This window comes from Lithobates pipiens, unplaced genomic scaffold (assembly GCF_037356315.1).
Source record: "Lithobates pipiens isolate NorthernLeopardFrog02 unplaced genomic scaffold, aLitPip1_a1.2 Scaffold_3, whole genome shotgun sequence".
In the NCBI taxonomy this organism is placed as follows: Eukaryota; Metazoa; Chordata; class Amphibia; order Anura; family Ranidae; genus Lithobates; species Lithobates pipiens.
In genome coordinates, this window is record NW_027507790.1 from 173,452,339 (window position 1) to 173,471,812 (window position 19,474).

Here is a 19,474-nt window from a genome sequence, read left to right on the forward strand (position 1 = left end):
TATTGATACATTGTATAGTATGATACATTGTACAGTATATTGGTACATTGTACAGTATATTGATACATTGTATAGTATGATACATTGTACAGTATATTGGTACATTGTATAGTATGATACATTGTGCAGTATATTGATACATTGTATAGTATGATACATTGTACAGTATATTGGTACATTGTATAGTATGATACATTGTGCAGTATATTGATACATTGTGCAGTATATTGATACATTGTGCAGTATATTGATACATTGTGCAGTATATTGATACATTGTGCAGTATATTGATACATTGTGCAGTATATTGATGGTACATAGTGCAGTGAGTTGCTGGCTCCCTATGTATCCGATGCATGTAGAGAAGGCTCCTCATATACGGGTCCCCCAGCACTCCGTGTCACCCCTGAAGCCCACGTGGTCCCGCTGTCCTCCTCCCGGCCCCGGGGAGGGGCGCAGACAGTCTGGGAGGGACAGACGGGGAGGGACGGGACTGATCTCCGGACATCTCCAGTCATAACACCGGCCGACCTTGTCACCAGTCACCTGCAGGAGAGGAGCCGCTGGGATCCGGGGACATGCGCAGGGGACACTGCCTGGCACTGGAGCGGAGCTGAGCTCAGAGTGGAGGGGATTATATATATACTGCCTGGAGGGGAACGATTACCGGGACATTGCAAGGACTACACAGTGTGGAGCTCTATCTGCAGAGGGGACACCCTGCACAGGTAGGTGACACCATAAGGGACTGATCGCCTGGAAATGATTATGTACCTCAGAGAACTTATTACCTGGACAGAGCAGGAGGACCGACACTGCTGTACCCTGTACAGGGGGCACTCTGAGGACTGGGCACCTGGCGGGGGGCATAGAAGGAACACTGCACAGGTAGGTGACACTGAGGGCACTGATCACCCGGGGACATAGAAGGAACACTGCACAGGTAGGTGACACTGAGGGCACTGATCATCCGGGGACATAGAAGGAACATTGCACAGGTAGGTGACACTGAGGGCACTGATCACCCGGGGACATAGAAGGAACACTGCACAGGTAGGTGACACTGAGGGCACTGATCACCCGGGGACATAGAAGGAACACTGCACAGGTAGGTGACACTGAGGGCACTGATCACCCGGGGACATAGAAGGAACACTGCACAGGTAGGTGACACTGAGGGCACTGATCATCCGGGGGCATAGAAGGAACACTGCACAGGTAGGTGACACTGAGGGCACTGATCACCCGGGGACATAGAAGGAACACTGCACAGGTAGGTGACACTGAGGGCACTGATCACCCGGGGACATAGAAGGAACATTGCACAGGTAGGTGACACTGAGGGCACTGATCACCCGGGGACATAGAAGGAACATTGCACAGGTAGGTGACACTGAAGGGACTGATCCCCCGGGGACATAGAAGGAACACTGCACGGGTAGGTGGCACTGAGGGCACTGATCACCCGGGGACATAGAAGGAACATTGCACAGGTAGGTGACACTGAAGGGACTGATCCCCCGGGGACATAGAAGGAACATTGCACAGGTAGGTGACACTGAAGGGACTGATCCCCCGGGGACATAGAAGGAACACTGCACGGGTAGGTGGCACTGAGGGCACTGATCACCCGGGGACATAGAAGGAACGCTGCACAGGTAGGTGACACTGAGGGCACTGATCACCCGGGGACATAGAAGGAACATTGCACAGGTAGGTGACACTGAAGGGACTGATCCCCGGGGAGTTACTGTACACCAGAGAGAACTTGTTACCTGGACATAGCAATAAGACTAGTGCCCTCTGTACAGGGGACAAACTGGGGACACTATAGGGGACCAAACACCTGGGGATTGTTCTATACTGGAGGAAATCTACAAACTGGACATAGCAGGGACTACAAGCGCTGCAGTCTGGAGCTCAGTCTGTATAGGGGACACACTAGACAGGTAGATGACTCTATAGGGGACTGATCACCTGGGGGTATAGAAGGAACACAGCACAGGTAAGTGACACTGCAGGGGACTTATCACCTAGGGATTACTATACACTAGAGAGCACCTATTACCTGCAGCATAGCAGGGACAAGGGTCAGAGAATGGTGTTTTCTGTACAGGGGACACACTAGAGCGAATGATTCACCCGGGCATTGTTATATACTGGAGGAAATATCTGGACAGGGACCAGACCTGCTGTAGTGTGGAGCTCAGTCTGTAGAGTAGATTTCCTGCACAGGTAGGTGACTCTATAGGAAACTGATCATCTGGGGGCATAGGAGGTATGTAGCATTGGTAGGTGACACTGAGCACAGCCTGTGGGTTGGGACCTTCTCCAATCCTTCTGTATGTCATCTCCAGGTGTTCAGGATTTCCAGGGACTTGCCCCAGGCTTTGATGTTCAGTCCCTGGAAAGTCCCCTGGTCCTTAGTACTGCGGATGTAATGAGATCCCTGTTCTGATGTGTGTCATGTTCCAATGTTGCAGTTGTTGGGGACGTTGCAGTGTTTATTGGCAGGGTCTGGTATACGTATACATATACATAGTATATTTATTTCCCATAAGATTCTGTATTATATCATTCAGGATTGACTGAAGGGACCGGGAGAGACTCCTACTTTCTAGCTAATCAGGTCCAGGTTGTCTATTGCAGTCAATCTTTATCAGGTTGATGTAATTAGGATGATTAATAGGTTTATTCAGTGCCTTGTAAACATTTGCTTTCAGTAATGGCCAGCCTGGTGATATGGAATAACAAATCCCATCATGTATGGATGTCCATGGTCACCGAGAGCTGACTGTAATAAACCTGTGTAGTTGTAGTAACGTGCTTTGCCAGGTCTAACATGGGTCAAATCCAGAGCCAATTTTCTTTAAAAAATCAGAAACATTTTGCGTTTTGTGATCCGGTGGTGCCACCATTGATTTAAAAATCCGACCATTCAATAAATTTTTCCAAAAATGTACAACACGCCCAATCGCTCAATCTTGATTGCCGCACGAAAAACCGAAATTGGTGCGAAATTCGAAAAGAAAAGTCTTCGTTACGATTTTCCTAAGAAAATTATTTCAGAATTCGATCCAACCATGGCCTGCTTTAGGTTTCATGCGTTTGGGCACATTTGCCCATGCGCTGTGTATGTCTGGTGCCAGGAAAGTCCTGGAACTGTTTACAGCCACTCATCGATATAATGGGTGAAGGTGGCTGTATGCAGTTATGCATTGCTAAAGTAACGCACATGCACAGATGTAATGTCCCGATCGCACACATTCTCCAGCTGCCATGATTAGTGTGCCACATAAGATGTAATGTAGAAAACTGTTCATGCCAGCCATGCCATCCCTGTGAAGGCTGTGAAGTGTAACACCAGGCTAGTGAAGAATTGCTTCTCTGACTCTGAGATCATCACGTGGCGTATGTGTGCACAGCAGGAGATATTAAATTATTAAGCCAATGTGTTGAACTTGTTTGTGTTTGTATAAAAGGCATTCGTCATCATCAGGCACTGTAATATTATCCTTTAAATTAAAACAAACCTGTGCCAAAATTTATTTTTTTGCTGACCTATGAGTATGCCTATCATGAGTTATGACTTAAAGTATATCTAAAGTCAAAACCTTTTTTTTTTTTTTCTCGTTTTGGATAGAATATGGAAGGGTTAAATCTGCTGTCATATATATATTTTTTTTGCCATTAGGGAGATTTCCTGTGCTTCCTGTCCTGTAGACACAACAGGAAGTGAGAGGATATCTTTCTAATATGAGGGAAATCCCCTCTTATGCCCTGTACACACAAATGGACATTCCGAGAACTTAATCCATGGATTTTTTTTCCCAACGGATGTTGGCTCAAACTTGTCTGGCATACACATGGTCGCACAGAGTTGGTTGGAAATTGCGAACATCAAGAACGCAATGACATACAACATGTACGCCGAGAAAAATGAAGTTCGATAGCCAGTGCTGCTCTTTTGCTTGATTCCGAGCATGCGTGGAACTTTGTGCGTCGGAATTGTGTACACACGATTGGAATTTCCGGCAACGGATTTTGTTGTCGGAGAATTTGAGATCCAGATCTCAAATTTTGTGTGTTGGAAATTCCGATGGAAAATGTCAGATGGAGCCTACACACGGCTGGAATTTTAGACGGTTTATTGCAATGGATGTGAAGGGCAGATTAAAGGCCCATACACACGATTTGATTTTCGGACATCTTACCGTTTGTATGATTTCGACAGCCGATTTCACTTTTTCGTCAGACAAAAGCTGGACATGCAGACTATAACATTTTTGTCAGATGTGACCTCAACGTCTGATTTTTGTTTCATTAGTATGGTTTTCATACGAAAAAAATCGTAAGAGCAAGACTACACATGATCAGAAACAAAAATCTGACTTTGTCGTCCAAAAATCAAAGTGTGTGTATGAGGCTTTAGGCCTCATGTACGCTGCTGCTGGTAAATAGACGTTAAGGCTCGGTTCACACAGGGGGCGATGAGAGGCAACACGACTTGCCTCGCCGCGACCTCAGCGGCGACTTGCAAATGACTTCTGTATAGAAGTCAATGCAAGCCGCCCCGAGGTCGCCCAAAAGTAGTACAGGAACCTTTTTTCTAAGACGGAGCGACTCGAGTCGCTCCTCTTAGAACGGTTCCATTGTACAGAACGGGGGCGACTTGTCAGATCGCGGCACGGCAAGTCGTGTCGCCTCGTGTCGCCCCCTGTGTGAACCGGCCCTTAGGAGCAGTTGGGTGTTTTTTTCAGCTGCCCCTGAACTCTCCTGTTATCTTATCAGTACTCAGGGTCCTTTATAGTCAATTCTGAGCAGCTGAGTTTAGAAGCATTTTTTGGAAAGCAAAAAAATGCATTTAGGAGGGATGTTCAGAGGCATTTGAGATGCCAAATGCCTGCAACAGCTTGTAAACGCATGTAAATGCAGTAACTCATGGTTAGGCGCGTTTCGTTTACAGCCGTTTAAAATTTTTGACTGAGAAAAAAAAAACGCTTCTGAGCACGGCATAACTGGCATTTTTAAGCGTTGTTTACTATCTCTCAAATTAAATCGTTCAGGGGAGGTTTTAAAACATCCCGTGTACATTAAAGGGGTTGTAAAGGTAAATGTTTTTTCACCTTAATGCATTCTATATATATATATGCATACTGCCGTTTTACTTACCTGACCCCTCGAAAATCCCGCGCTCGCCTCCAACGTCCTCTTCGCCGCTGAGCTTGGCCGCTGATTGGCTGGAGTGGATGGATTGAAAGCAGCGCAGCCATTGGCTCGCGCTGCTGTCAATCACATCCAATGACGCAGCGCGCCGGGGGGCGGGGCCGTGTGATACAGCGAGCGGCTATAGCTGCCGGCTGTATCACGGGAGCGCACCCGCAGGTGCGCCTTACCATGCGAGGGAGCTCACATTAACGTGAGAAGTACCTGCGGGAGGAAGCAGAGACAGCTGCCGAGGGACCCCAGAAGAGCAGGTTCTAGGCCACTCTGTGCAAAACGAGCTGCACAGTGGAGGCAAGTATATCATGTTTGTTATTTAAAAAAAAAAACATTTTTACTTTACAATCCCTTTAAAGTGGATGTAAATCCAATGTCATCCTTTCTAAACTACTGCCATAGGGGTTATCTAGAAGGATATACATGCCTCCTGCATGTGTCTTTACCTGTCAAATGTCTCCCCTCAGTCTGTTATGAGACCCGAAAAACTGCAGATTTTGTGGGTGGGTCTGTTGTCTGGAGCTCGGTGGGTGGAGTCATGATGTCAGACACCCCGCCTACCTCTACACTCCACTTGTCAATATGTATTTTCTCCTGTGTATTTCTTACACTGAACTTCTGCTATGATCTCTAACATCCAATGAAAAGACAGGAAAGTAACCACATGACTTCAGCATGCCCAATTATGCTGAGGTGTGGAACATCCAATCCTTGCAGAGCAGCAGAAGAAAGGAGTGGGAGGGAATTATAAAATAATGCATGTGTCTTAGGCCAGTGCACGACATATGTAAATCACCTGTCACTCACAGCAAGGGGGAGGATTTGACTATGTTTTTCTGTGTTTGTCAAGATTTATCTGACTGAACAATGAAAGAGGATTGCTCAGAGCTGGATTAACTCTTTGTGGCAAGACTGATAGGATATACAATATATATAATGATATACTCTACATTATGATATAAAAAAAAGTGATTTACATCCACTTTAAGCCTTATGGATATTATTTGCCTTTATTGTGTATATTAATACAAGCAAGACCTGCTGGTTTTTAAACGGTTTGCAATATTGTCTTTCTGGAGCAAAGTTTTTTTTGTATGTTTTTGCGATGTGGATGTGTTCAATATATTTATCAAACATATTCCTTGTGTAGTTTTGGGTGGAGGCCCTACAATATTCTGTTTATTTATATTGTAGTACACATTAAGGAAGGATACATTCATTTTGTAGTTTTTGTAAGCAATTTATGACTTCTAAACACAAGTCTTTGGTCTCCACTCTCCAGTAGTTTAGCTATAGTTTAGAGCAGGGATATGCAATTAGTGGACCTCCAGCTGTTGCAGAACTACAAGTCCCATGCGGCACTGCAAGACTGACAGCCACAAGCATGACACCCAGAGGCAGAGGCATGATGGGACTTGTAGTTTTGCAACAGCCCGAGGTCTGCTAAGTGCATATCCCTGGTTTAGAGTATTATCTATGGAGAAGAATCTGGTCACAGCTCCCATGGTGTTGTTGACATTGTATAGCTCAATTTCTTTTCACTGGTATCCAACTGAAGCCTGAATCTGGGACATGGGGAGTTTTTGCGCACTTTCATCCAAATTTTGTCTACTAATTAAAACGGATATCTTGTCCATTTTTTTTTTTTTTTTAAAGCTAGCAAATGGTTGTATGAAATTTTGCACTTCTGTACCCAGCATTTACCCAGTATTTTTTTAGCTAGTTTGCGGTGTCCAGGATAACACAACTCTTATTCCAGTTGGACACACTAGAAACAAATTATATGGAGCTGTAGGATGTAATCAATGGTCTTTTAAATGCGTACTGACTTTTTCCCACTACCAAAAAAAAAAAAAAAAAAAAAAAAAAAAAAAAGGTTAATGGACAATATTTTACATTATTTTGAATGTTTATATACTTTACAATCATCTAAGTAAGGTGTCAGGGTTTATGTAGTTAAAGCTGTTCTTGGTTTACTCTGCAAGAAGCATGAATAAAGCTGGCCATACAAGGGTAGAATTTTGTTTAAAAAAATTTGAATTCTAAACGTTCACTTGATTTTCACTTTTACTTCACTTGAAAAAAAAAATCAAAGGAGCAGGATGGTAAGTTTTTCTCTTTGATGGTATTATTGAATGTGCTAACAATATTTTTTGTACAAAAATCTATCAATGTATGGTCAATTCTGCTTGTATAAACTTGCTGCTAAACCTTACCAATAATCATCAGTTGGTAGCACATCAGAAGGATGGTTTATAAAACTAGGCAAAATCTATGCATCTCTTTCTTAAACCTCTTATTATTTATGAACCCAAATTATTGGGAACAATGGGGTTTATTTAATAAAGACAAATCCACTTTGCACTGCAAGTGCACTTGGAAGTGCATTCGCTGTAGATTTGAGGGGGATATGCAAGGAAAATAAAAAACAGCATTTTTGCTTGTACATGATTGAATGATAGAAAGCAGCAGAGCTTCCCCTCATTTCAGATCTTCCCCTCAGCTCTACAGCGACTGCATTTCCAAGTGCACTTGGAGTGCAAAGTGGATTTGCCTTTAGTAAATCAACCCCCTATGTATACTTTAGGAAAGCTTAGAGCGGGGGTGTTCAAACGTTTTTCAAAGAGGGCCAAATTTGATGACGTGAACATGCACGAGGGCCGACCATTTTGCCTGACATTCTTTGAACCATTCAAATTCAGTCTAATGCCATGTACACAAGACCGGACTTTCCAGCAGAAAAGGTCAGATGGAATCATTTTATCAGATATTCCGATTGTGTGTGGGCTTCATCTGACTTTTTCCTTCAAAAATTCTATTCCGTCGGACCAAATACGACGCAAGAGCAGCTATTGGCTACTGGCTATTGAACTTCCTTTTCTAGTCCCGTCTTACATCATCGCGTTCGAAACAAACGGACTTTGGTGTGATCGTGTGTAGGAAAAGTCCATTTGGTCGGAACTCCGTCGGAAAGACTGTCAGAGTTTATTCTGACGGAAAGTCCGGTCTTGTGTACACGGCATAAGTGTGTTTGTCTGAGCACTAATACACTGCCCAACAATAATTCTCTTACCCTTGTGGCTGTGTGTGGTGAAGAGATGAGCTTGGGCGTGTTAATTGTGTTATTTTGGTATGTTATTTGGAGATATATAGAGATCTCTCTCTCTCTCTCTCTCTCTCTCTCTCTCTCTCTCTCTCTCTCTCTCTCTCTCTCTCTCTCTCTCTCTCGTCCCCAACGAATCTCCTGTTTACTTGGCGGCCTCTTTAAGCAAAGTCCCACCTCCTATGATAGACAGAACAGTCGTCCAATGGTAGCCCAGGAGACAGGACTTCCTATTACAGATGCCATCGAGCAATCTAATGGCGATCGTCATGCCAATTCCCTGTCCCTTCCGAGGCAGCATTGATAAATATGGTATATATCCAAGTGCCTAGGGGGGACGCATTAAACCAGAATGCGGGCCGGACTTTGGATATGCCTGGCTTAGAGTTTCAGTAGATTTTTAGGCTACGCAAGGTCATACCTTGCCCCCGATGCGTTTTTCTATCAGTCAAAATGCTGCCCTAAATATTTGCCAATAATGAGAAAAGCAGTTTCACTATTCTACTCTATACTTAGTTTTACTTTACATCAAAGCATGTTCCTTTCAATTCCAAGACAATAACATGATAAAGGAGTTTGGACAAAAACAACCCAGGTATTACTGGTTAACCAATGTTTACATTTTGTAGGTGAAGGCCAGAACAAACTTAGGGCTATGCCTTAGGGTCGGTTCGTTCCACATGTTCTGTGTGTTTGCAAACATTGGTAATTCCTAGGGTAAATTAGCGAAACTCTAGGTCTTTTAAGGGACAGCAACCTTTTCCACATTGAGTGTAAGTTTGAGATTGGCTTCCAAGTGAACACTATCGAGATATAAACCACATATTAGTCCCAATTCCTGCTCCTAATGGGCCGTACACAGGACGACAAATGTTGGATTTTCCGACAACAATGTGGATGTGAGCTTGTTGTCGTAAAGTCCGACCGTGTGTATGCTCCATAAAACATTTTGATGTTGGAATTTCCGCCAACAAATGTTTGAGAACAGGTTCTCAAATTTTCCGACAACAAGAGCTGTTGTCGGAAACTCCGAGTGTGTGTACACAATTCTGACACACAAAAGTCCACGCATGCTCGGAATCAAGCAGAAGAGCCACACTGGCTATTGAACTTAATTTTTCTCGGCTCGTCGTACGTGTTGTACCTCACCACATTCTTGACCTTTAGAATTTCAACATTTGTGTGACCGTGTATATGCAAGACAAGTTTGAGCCAACATCCCTCAGAAAAAAATCCACAGTTTTGTTGTCGGAAAATCCTTTTGTGTGTACATAGCCTTAGACCTCAGATCAGCTCTGATTTTCGTATTGTCAGACCTCAGATCAACCCCAATTCCTGCACCATCAGACCTCATATGTGTCCCAATTCCTGCACCATCAAACCTTATGTGTCCTAATTCATGCACCATTAGACCTCATATATGCATCAATTCCTGCACCATCAGACTTCATATCAGCCCCAATTCCTGTATAGTCATATACAGTATCAGAATAATCTCAATTTCTGCACCTTCAGACATCAGATCAATCTCAGTTCTTGCATCTTCAGACCTTAGATCAGTCCAAATGTCTGCACCTTCAGACGTCAGATCAGCTCCTATTTGTGCAACGTCAGACTTCAGATTAGTTCCAATTCCTGCACCCTCACACCTCAAATAAACCTAATTTCATGTACCTTTTACACCTCAGATCAGCCCCAATCCCTGCACTTTCAGACCTCAGATCACCTGCACCAATAAAAACATATGAATGTAAAACCCCTATCTTTTGCAGTTGGTGGTTCCACTAGGACAGCCTTTCTCAACCTTTTTACCCCAGGGGAACCCTTAAAATAACTTTCAGGTCTCGAGGAACCCCTGATAAAACCCATTCATTAGGGGTCAGTGGGAACAATGCCCCTTACTTTGGTGTTCAGTGAGAAGAATGCCATTTTTTTACAGTGGTGGTCCCCTTTCATAGAGCTATAAAGATCATTAGTGTCATAGCACTGGCTCCTCCAAATGGCATTGGCTCAGAACTATGTAGGCACCAAACAGGAGGTAAATCAGCCACAGCTCAAGGAACCCCTAGCCACCTCTGAAGGAACCCTAGTTGAGAATGGCTGCACTAGGAGAAAGGAGCAGGGAGTCGGGTGGGCTGCCTTAACTGCAGACAGGCCTATGGTAGTACTGGAAGGAGGACAGCACCTGAATGTCAGAAACATCAGATGGGGTTCTCTAAAAGATAGATGCAGCTCATGGCAGCTGCATTGTATTTGTGGAGGTCCTCTGGTCCTCCAGTATGCATGCATGACTATCTAGGTGTCACTGCAAATTGCATTGTGTGCCTTATGCTGGCCGTAGACGCTTCATTTATTTTTGTTGATCATTCAGAGAGCAGATTGAATAAAAAAACCAACGGATTCCTCCATCCACACAAGAAAAGTGGATCCTCTGTTGTCAGAATGCACTGATCAGCAGCCGTACCCTATTGGTTGCCGCCAGCTGATCGACAACAGTTTTTCACAGTCCTGTCCAACAGAAGTAATTTGATCAATATAGATGAATACAAATCTTTCCCTGCTAAACTGGCAGAATTTCGATCCATGTACGGCCATAATTAGGTTGCTTAAAACCCTTTCATGCCTAAGCCTATTTCTGAAATTTTGTTGCTTACAAGTAAAAATATGTATTTTTTGCTAGAAAATTACTTCGAACCCCAAAGCAATATTTTATGTCATATACAAACAAAAAATTGTGACGCTAAAGTCTTGTATGAATTAAAGTAAGAGCATATACATGCCCAAACTCACAAGTGTATAAAAAGCAATAATAAACATTGCAACAAAAACTAAATAAATATAATAAATGAATAAGATGGGTAATAGTTCCGACGGTCTTCCCGATGGTATTTTCGAATAAACGGACATGGCCACACACAAGTACACCAAAGTCCGACGGATTTGAATGTGATGACGTACGACCGGACTAGAATAAGGAAGTTCATAGTCCGTAGCCAATAGCTGCCCTAGCGCCGGTTTTCGTCCGTTGGACTAGAATACAGACGAATTTATTTTTCGACCGGACTCGAGTCTATCGGAAAGATTTGAAACATGTTTTATTTCTAGGTCCGTCTGACTTTTGGGAAAACAAAAAGTCCGAACCCATACGCGATCGTAATATCCGATGGATTCATTCCGTCGGACCTAGTCCATCAAAGTCCGGTCGTGTGTACGCGGCATAAGCGTTACAGAGGAGGTCTAGTGCTAGAATTATTGCTCTCGCTCAGACAATTGCGGCGAAACCTCACATATGTGATGTGAACACCGTTTACATGTGCGGATGAGACTTATGTGTGCGTTTTCTTTGCTGCGTGAGCTCTCAGGTGGCGATTCTGAATACTGTAATTTTTTGCCATCGGCAGCCGAGTAAACCGAAAGTGACGTTGTGACGTTGCTTCCGTGTTTACACAAAGGAGACTGGAAGAAAGCCGTTTCTAAACTACTGAAACACCAGTTTGTACCAAGACAAAATGTGGAAAAGTCTGAGTGATAAAAAGTTATGCATAAACTGTTAGTTAGTAAATACACGGAAAGCAGCTCATTTGGGGTAAGCCTATTTTTTATAGTGATATTAAAATCTTGTTGTTTATTATTTTTAAATTAAAAAAAAAATCTTATACTTACCTGCTCTGTGCAGTGGTTTTGCACAGAGCAGCCCAGATGCTTCTCTTCTCGGGTCCCCTGCTGGCTCTCTTGGCCCCTCCCTCCTTTAGAGTGCCCCCAGAGCAACCAGTTTGCTATGGAGGCACCTGAGCTGAGTTATAGCTCTGTGTGTCCTCTCAGATACGGAGCCGTGTAATGCATTAAGATAAAAACCTTCTGCCTTTACAACCACTTTAAAGTATAATTAAACCCAAGAACACAAATGTAATATATTGCAGCTTACCAGTCCAGAAATGGAGCATTCTTTTTGTGACCTGACAGCAAAAATACTGTTGTAATAGCATACCTACCAACTTTTTGAGATGGGAATGAGGGACACCTACTAGCAAGAATATGTAGGTATAGGACATGCCCCGAACCCCTAAAGGAGAATTAACCCCAAAAAAAAGATTAGTTGAACCCACAAGTGCTTTTTTTTACCACTACTATTCCTTTATATTGGCTTATCAAGTTTACAAATGCAGAAATGTTGCATTTGGATCATAGCTCTGGGAAACACTCTTTGAAAGGTAACTTCTGCAATTTATATACAGTGGTGTGAAAAAGTGTTTGCCCCCTTCCTCATTTCCTGTTCCTTTGCATGTTTGTCACACTTAAGTGTTTCGGAACATCAAACCAATTTAAACAGTCAAGGACAACACAAGTAAACACAAAATGCAATTTGTAAATGAAGGTGTTTATTATTAAAGGTGAAAAAAAATCCAAACCATCATGGCCCTGTGTGAAAAAGTGATTGCCCCCTAAACCGTATAACTGGTTGGGCCACCCTTAGCAGCAACAACTGCAACCAAGCGTTTGCGATAACGTGCAATGAGGCTTTTACAGCGTCCTGGAGGAATTTTGGCCCACTCATCTTTGCAGAATTGTTCTAATTCAGTTACATTAGAGGGTTTTCGAGCATGAACGGCCTTTTTAAGGTCATACCACAACATCTCAATAGGATTCAGGTCAGGACTTTGGCTAGGCCACTCCAAAGTCTTCATTTTGTTTTTCTTCAGCCATTCGGTGGTGGACTTGCTGGTGTGTTTAGGATCATTGTCCTGCTGCAGAACCCAAGTTTGTTTCAGCTTGAGTACACGAACAGATGGTCGGACATTCTCCTTCAGGATCTCTTGGTAGACAGCAGAATTCATAGTTCCTTTTATCACGGCAAGTCTTCCAGGTCCTGAAGCAGCAAAACAGCCCCAGACCATCACACTACCACCACCATATTTTACTGTTGGTATAATGTTCTTTTTATGAAATGCAGTGTTCCTTCTACGCCAGATATACTTGGACACACACCTTCCAAAGAGTTCCACTTTTGTCTCATCGGTCCACAGAATGTTGTCCCAAAAGTCTTGGGGATCATCAAGATGTGTTGTGGAGAAATTGAGACGAGCTTTGATGTTCTTTTTGCTCAGCAGTGGTTTTCTCCTTGGAACTCTGCCATGCAGGCCATTTTTGCCCAGTCTTTTCCTGATGGTGGAGGCATGAACGCTGACCTTAACTGAGGCAAGTGAGGCCTGCAGTTCCTTGGACGTTGTTGTGGGGTCTTTTGTGACCTCTTGGATGAGTCGTCGCTGCGCTCTTGGGGTAATTTTGGGCGGCCGGCCACTCCTGGGAAGGTTCACCACTGTTCCATGTCTTCGCCATTTGTGGATAATGGCTCTCACTGTGGTTCGCTGGATTCCCAAAGCTTTGGAAATGGCTTTATAACCCTTTCCAGACTGATAGATCTCAATTACTTTCTTTCTCAATTGTTCCTGAATTTCTTTGGGTCTCGGCATGATGTGTAGCTTTTAAGGATCTTCTGGTGGACCTTACTGTGTCAAGCAGCTCCTATTTAAGTGATGCCTTGATTGTGAACAGGTGTGGCAATAATCAGGCCTGGGTGTGGCTATAGAAATTGAACTCAGGTGTGGACAACCACAGTTATAGTATGTTTTAACAAGGGGGGCAATCACTTTTTCACACAGGGCCATGATGGCTTGGATTTTTTTTCACCTTTAATAATAAACACCTTCATTTACAAATTGCATTTTGTGTTTACTTGTGTTGTCCTTGACTATTGCTTAAATTGGTTTGATGTTCCGAAACACTTAAGTGTGACAAACATGCAAAGGAACAGGAAATGAGGAAGGGGGCAAACACTTTTTCACACCACTGTACAACTATATAGATCAGACCAAAATGAGGGACAAATGAGGAGGAAAGATGAACAGAGGGACAGTCCCTCGAAATCAGGGACAGTTAGGAGCTATGGTAATAGAGGTGAACAAAGGCAGGTATGTCTGAAGTCCAGCCTGGGTGACAACCGACGCTCCTTCTATAGATACCAGGGAGAAGTGTGCCCACCCAGGGATCAGATGTGTGTTATTTGCAGGTGAAGAAAAAAGGAGAATACCTGGGGAAAAAACAAAACAAATGCAACCACCTTATTTATGGACTGAGAAACTCAGAATATATTACATTTTTGTTTTTGGGTTTTGATATGATTTAAAGGGACATTCTGTACAAATTCAGTGCTGTAATGTATTTCAAGTAGTTGCCTTATAAAGTTATGGAATCTGCTTATATGTTCTATACATGAACATGCATGCTTGGGAGATGCAAGGAAGCATAACCATGTCTTGATCAACCTGGTGATTTGATCAATTTAATTTTGGTAGGTTATCATAACAGACAAACACCTAGCATTTAGCAGGAATGCACCCCAACCCAAGGGCGCCACTGGATATACCTGACTTGATTGAATTTACATTCCAAATATGTGTTGTAATCACAGTATGTTGTATGCACAGTATTTTACAATATGTCTTCATGAAATACAGAGAGATATTGAAAACACAGGCCTGATTGCTGCAAACTTTTTTTTTTTTTTTTTGTGTGTCTAGCTTTGTGATTGTTACATTTGCCAGAGGATTTGACAGCGGGGAGTGGAAGGGAGGGGCTGTTTTCCTGGCATTTACGTTTTCTCTTTCATTGTCGCTTTGTGTCTTTCATTTAACCATACAGGAGGAAATAATGGAGCCATGTCTATTAATCAATATAATAGTTCCAAACATGGACTGTTTAGCCATGTTCTATATATATACACTACAGTATGTAAGTGTGTGATTGCTTTTATCAGTAGTGATGGGTTTATTTGTTGCTTGTTACACCCTGTTAACCTGGGGCAATGTCCTGTTTTGAATTACATCACAATGGCAGATTATCTACATTATTATTTTAGAGAAGATGCTGGATTTCAGGACCTGTCTGGACTTGCAATTTTAATAAGCTTGAGGGTACTAGGTTGACCGGTGGAATCTTGCTTGATGGTGGAGTACGTAGATCCCAAATGTCCTTTATTTATGCAGGCCATACACGGTTGAATTTCGAACAAATTTTCTTTTCAAAATCAGAAAATTCGTTTTTTTTGTGATCCGATGATGCCACCATTGATTTTCGAAATTCGGCCGACCAAGCCTTCAATTTCACCTCATGTTGCTACAGAAAAGAATTTTCTTGGCTGGGAATTTTCTTTTCTCTCCGTAAATTTTCTTTTATCTCCGTACATTTTCTTTTATCTCCGTACATTTTCTTTTCTTATTACGTTTCTCGCACGATTCTCCCATCATTGATTAGAAAATCGTTCGTTTTTCTAAAAATTTTCAACATGTCCGATTCCTCAAATTTTATTTCCGCACGAAAATCGGCTGTTGCTGCAGCCCACTAATGTATATAAAGTAAACATCTCCTAAACGGTGCACGTTTGGGTGATCTTTACAGTACCTATAGCTGAGCCATGTTTACAAGTCAAAGACTGAAGTTTACAACCACTTTAATGCTGAGATATAATTTTTTTTATTTTTTTTAATCAAGCACAAAAATAAAAATTAAAGCCATCCACTGTTCGAATTAGAATGTGCGTGACGAAAAAATGTGTTTTGATTTGTTAATCTAATTATTTTGTTTTGTTAAATTCAATTGATTGTTTAATTTATTTTCAGGATTCATATTTAGAATTTGTTTCCTTTTATTAATTCGAATTTTCTTAGATTTTTTTTTCAGTTCTTTTTCGATTTCAAATTGATCGAACTGAAAAATTGTGAATCGCCCAAATCAAAAAAAATTAAAAAATTTTCGGTTGAATTGCGGCTGCCAAAATGGTTTCCCACATAATTAAAATGTACAATTGTTGCAAAAAAAGTTTTATATTTCTTTCTCCAGACCAGAGATTATGCTTGTTCCTTTAATGCCGCGTACACGCAGCCGGAATTTCAGATGGAAACAGTCCGATGGGAGCTTTTCATCGGATTTTCTGACTGTGTGTATGCCCATCGGTCTTTTTCTGTCGGCATTTCCTACGATCTTTAGATTGAGAGCCCGTTCTTAATTTTTCCGACAGAAAACCTTTCTATCGGATTTTTCGATTGTATGCAATTCCGACGCATGCTTGGAAGCATTAAACTTCCCTTTTATAGTGCCTTGGAATGTGTTGTATGTCGCGGTGTTATTGACCATCGTAATTTGGTGTGACAGTGTGCAGGCAAGATAGTTTTAGCGAAATTCCGTCGGAATTCTGACGGGAAAACCTTCAGAGCTTTTTCTGACGAGAATTCCAATCATGTGTACACGGTATAAGATCCCTTCAGGTGCTTTTTTGAAAAATCCAAGAAGACTTTAAAGGGGTTGTAAATTCAGAAAGTTTTTTTTATCTTAATCAATTCTATGCATTAAGTTAAAAATCCATCTGTGTGCAGCAGCTCCCCTCAGCCCCCCTAATACTTACCTAAACCCATTTCTATCCAGCGATGTCCACGAATGCCTTGGCCGTTTGGGACTCTCCCTCTTGATTGGCTGAGACAGCAGCAGCGCCATTGGCTCCCGCTGCTGTCAATCAAACTCAGATAGAGTTGTCAACTCACCTTGTTAAAGGGGGCTTCCAGATTCTTATAATTCCCCCCTGCTCGCAGACCCCCACAACCACCGGGCAAGGTTTGTGGGGATGAGACTCTTGTCTTCATCAACATTGGGACAGGGTCCTTTGGGAGGGACCCCAAAGCGCTCTCCCCATGTTGAGGGCATGGGGCCTGGCATGCTCGGATAAGGGTTCAGTATGGATTTTGGGGGGAGTTCGCCCTAAAAATCTATACCAGACCCAAAGGGCATGGTATGGACTGGGGAGGACGGGGGGGGGAACCCACACTGATTTTTTATTTTATTTTTTTAATCTATATTGCCAGGAGCTGGCAATACATTACAGCTGCAAGCAATTTTAAATGACTTTTTCACTTTAGAAATGTCAGTTTGCTGTGGCACTGTAAAACACATCAGACAGATGCGCCACTTTACAGGCAGACTACGGGGACCCCCAAGCACGATCTTTAAAGGAATATTTTATTTTTATTGTTTCACTTTAAGCATTAATAAAATCACTGCTGCTAAAAAAACGGTAGTTTTAAAAACTTTTGTTTTTGCATTGATACGTGTCTCCTAGGGTAGTACTTGTATACAGTATAAGCATATAAGCCTTTAAAATTAGCACTTTTTATTTTTTCGTGTTTGTGTCCCATAGACTTTAATAAGGTTCACATGTTCGCACAATTTTTTTTCCTGTTTGCATGTTCTGGTGCGAACCAAACCGGAGGGGGGGGGGGTGTTTTGCCCACCCCTAAATGACTGGAAGGAAACTAGCATTTGCAGAAGGTCAACATGGTGTCTGTAGTTCTCTTAGTTGTCCTTGAAGCTTGCTACCATATTATTTATGGTGTTAGCAAATGAATGCACAGTTCCGGGAGTTGACTAGCCAAATCAAGAGCCTGCAGGAACTTCTAGGAATTCAGGGAAGCCAATCTATTGACTACAAATGACTTCTCAAACTTGTACAGCAGATGTCATCCATGGAGTCATTAGTTTCTGGCTCATGAGATTCGTCCAGTCCCTAGTCTGCTTCAGCCTTCCTAAAAACATTTCTTAGGTCTGGTTCACACCTATGCATTTTTCAGTGCATTTTCAGTTTTACAGAAACACACTGTAGTCCATTTAACATGATTTTCTATGTGACACGTTCACATTTGTGCGTTTTCAACTGCTGCCTTTTTTGAAGAGGGTCAGGGACTTCTTTGCCCACAGCAGGTTGTATTTTTGGTTCCATAAACATCAACAGTTCAATCTCTTTATTGGTGGACAATACTAAGCTAAGCAGGGCAATAACTTCTCCGCAGGATGTGGAAATCTTGCATGTAGATTTGAACAAATGAATGGGGTGGGCAACTACATGGCAAATGATGTTTAATGTTGAACAATGTAAAATAATGCATTTGGGTGGCAAAAATAATTAATGTATTCTATACACTGGGGGGAGAACTTCTAGGGGAATCTAGGATGGAAAGGACCTGGGGGTCCTAGTAGATGACAGGCTCAGCAATGCATGCAGTGCCAAGCTGCAAACAGAATATTGGCATGCATTAAAAAAGGGATTAACTCCAGGGATAAAGCGATAATTCTCCCACTCTACAAGACTCTGGTCCGGCCTCACCTGGAGTATACTGTCCAGTTCTGCGCACCAGTCCTCAGGAAGGATGCACTGGAAATGGAGCGAGTACAAAGAAGGGCAACAAAGCTAATAAAGAGTCTGGAGGAAAGGTTGCAAGCACTGAATTTATTCTCTCTGGAGAAGAGACGCTTGAGAGGGGATATGATTTCAATTTACAAATACCGTACTGGTGACCCCACAATAGGGATAAAACATTTTCGCAAAAGGGAGTTTAATAAGACTCGTGGCCACTCATTAAAATTAGAAGAAAAAAGGTTTAACCTTAAACTACGTAGAGGGTTCTTTACTGTAAAGGCCCATACACACGATCAGACTTTTTGACAACAAACATGCAAATTAGCTGTTTTGGAGCAACATCCGACCGTGTGTACGCTCCATCAGACAAACTTTTTTGGTTTTCATCGGACTTTTGTTGGCTGTGCGAACGGACAAACTTTCTGGCAACAAAAGTCCGATGGAGCAAAGTCTGATCGTGTGTACAGAAAACCATAGGACTTTTGTACAAAGTACAAACAGGCATGCTCAGAACCAATGCTAAAGATCAGACAACAATACAGAAGTTGACCAAAGGTGGCGGTAAAGAGCAGAAAAACCACGTGATTTGGTGAAAGTTGGCTGAAAAAGTCCTGCTGTGTGTATGCAACACAAGTTCAGGGCCGACGCCCTTTGTACAAAAATCCAAGGGAAAGTTTGTACAAAGTCCTATCGTGTGTATGAGGCTTAAGAGTGGCAAGGATGTGGAATTCCCTTCCACAGGCGGTGATCTCAGCGGGGGGCATTGATAGTTTCAAAAAACTATTAGATAAGCACCTGAACGACTGCAACATACAGGGATATACAATGTAATACTGACATATAATCACACACATAGGTTGGAGTTGATGGACTTGTGTCTTTTTTTTAACCTCACCTACTATGTAACTACT

The 19,474-nt window shown here is 42.5% G+C and overlaps 1 protein-coding gene across 3 annotated transcripts in view; it reads left to right on the plus strand.

The window, feature by feature from the left end:
• The first annotated feature begins 489 nt into the window (after positions 1-489).
• The window catches only part of ARHGEF28 (Rho guanine nucleotide exchange factor 28), a 367,072-nt gene continuing 348,087 nt past the window's right edge, over positions 490-19,474 (plus strand). The window contains exon 1 of one of the 3 annotated variants that reach the window (XM_077462520.1): positions 490-728. The gene's annotated coding sequence lies outside the window, so the exon portion shown is untranslated. The remainder of the gene's footprint in view (positions 729-19,474) is intronic. The other 2 variants (XM_077462516.1, XM_077462518.1) reach the window with 2 other exon arrangements.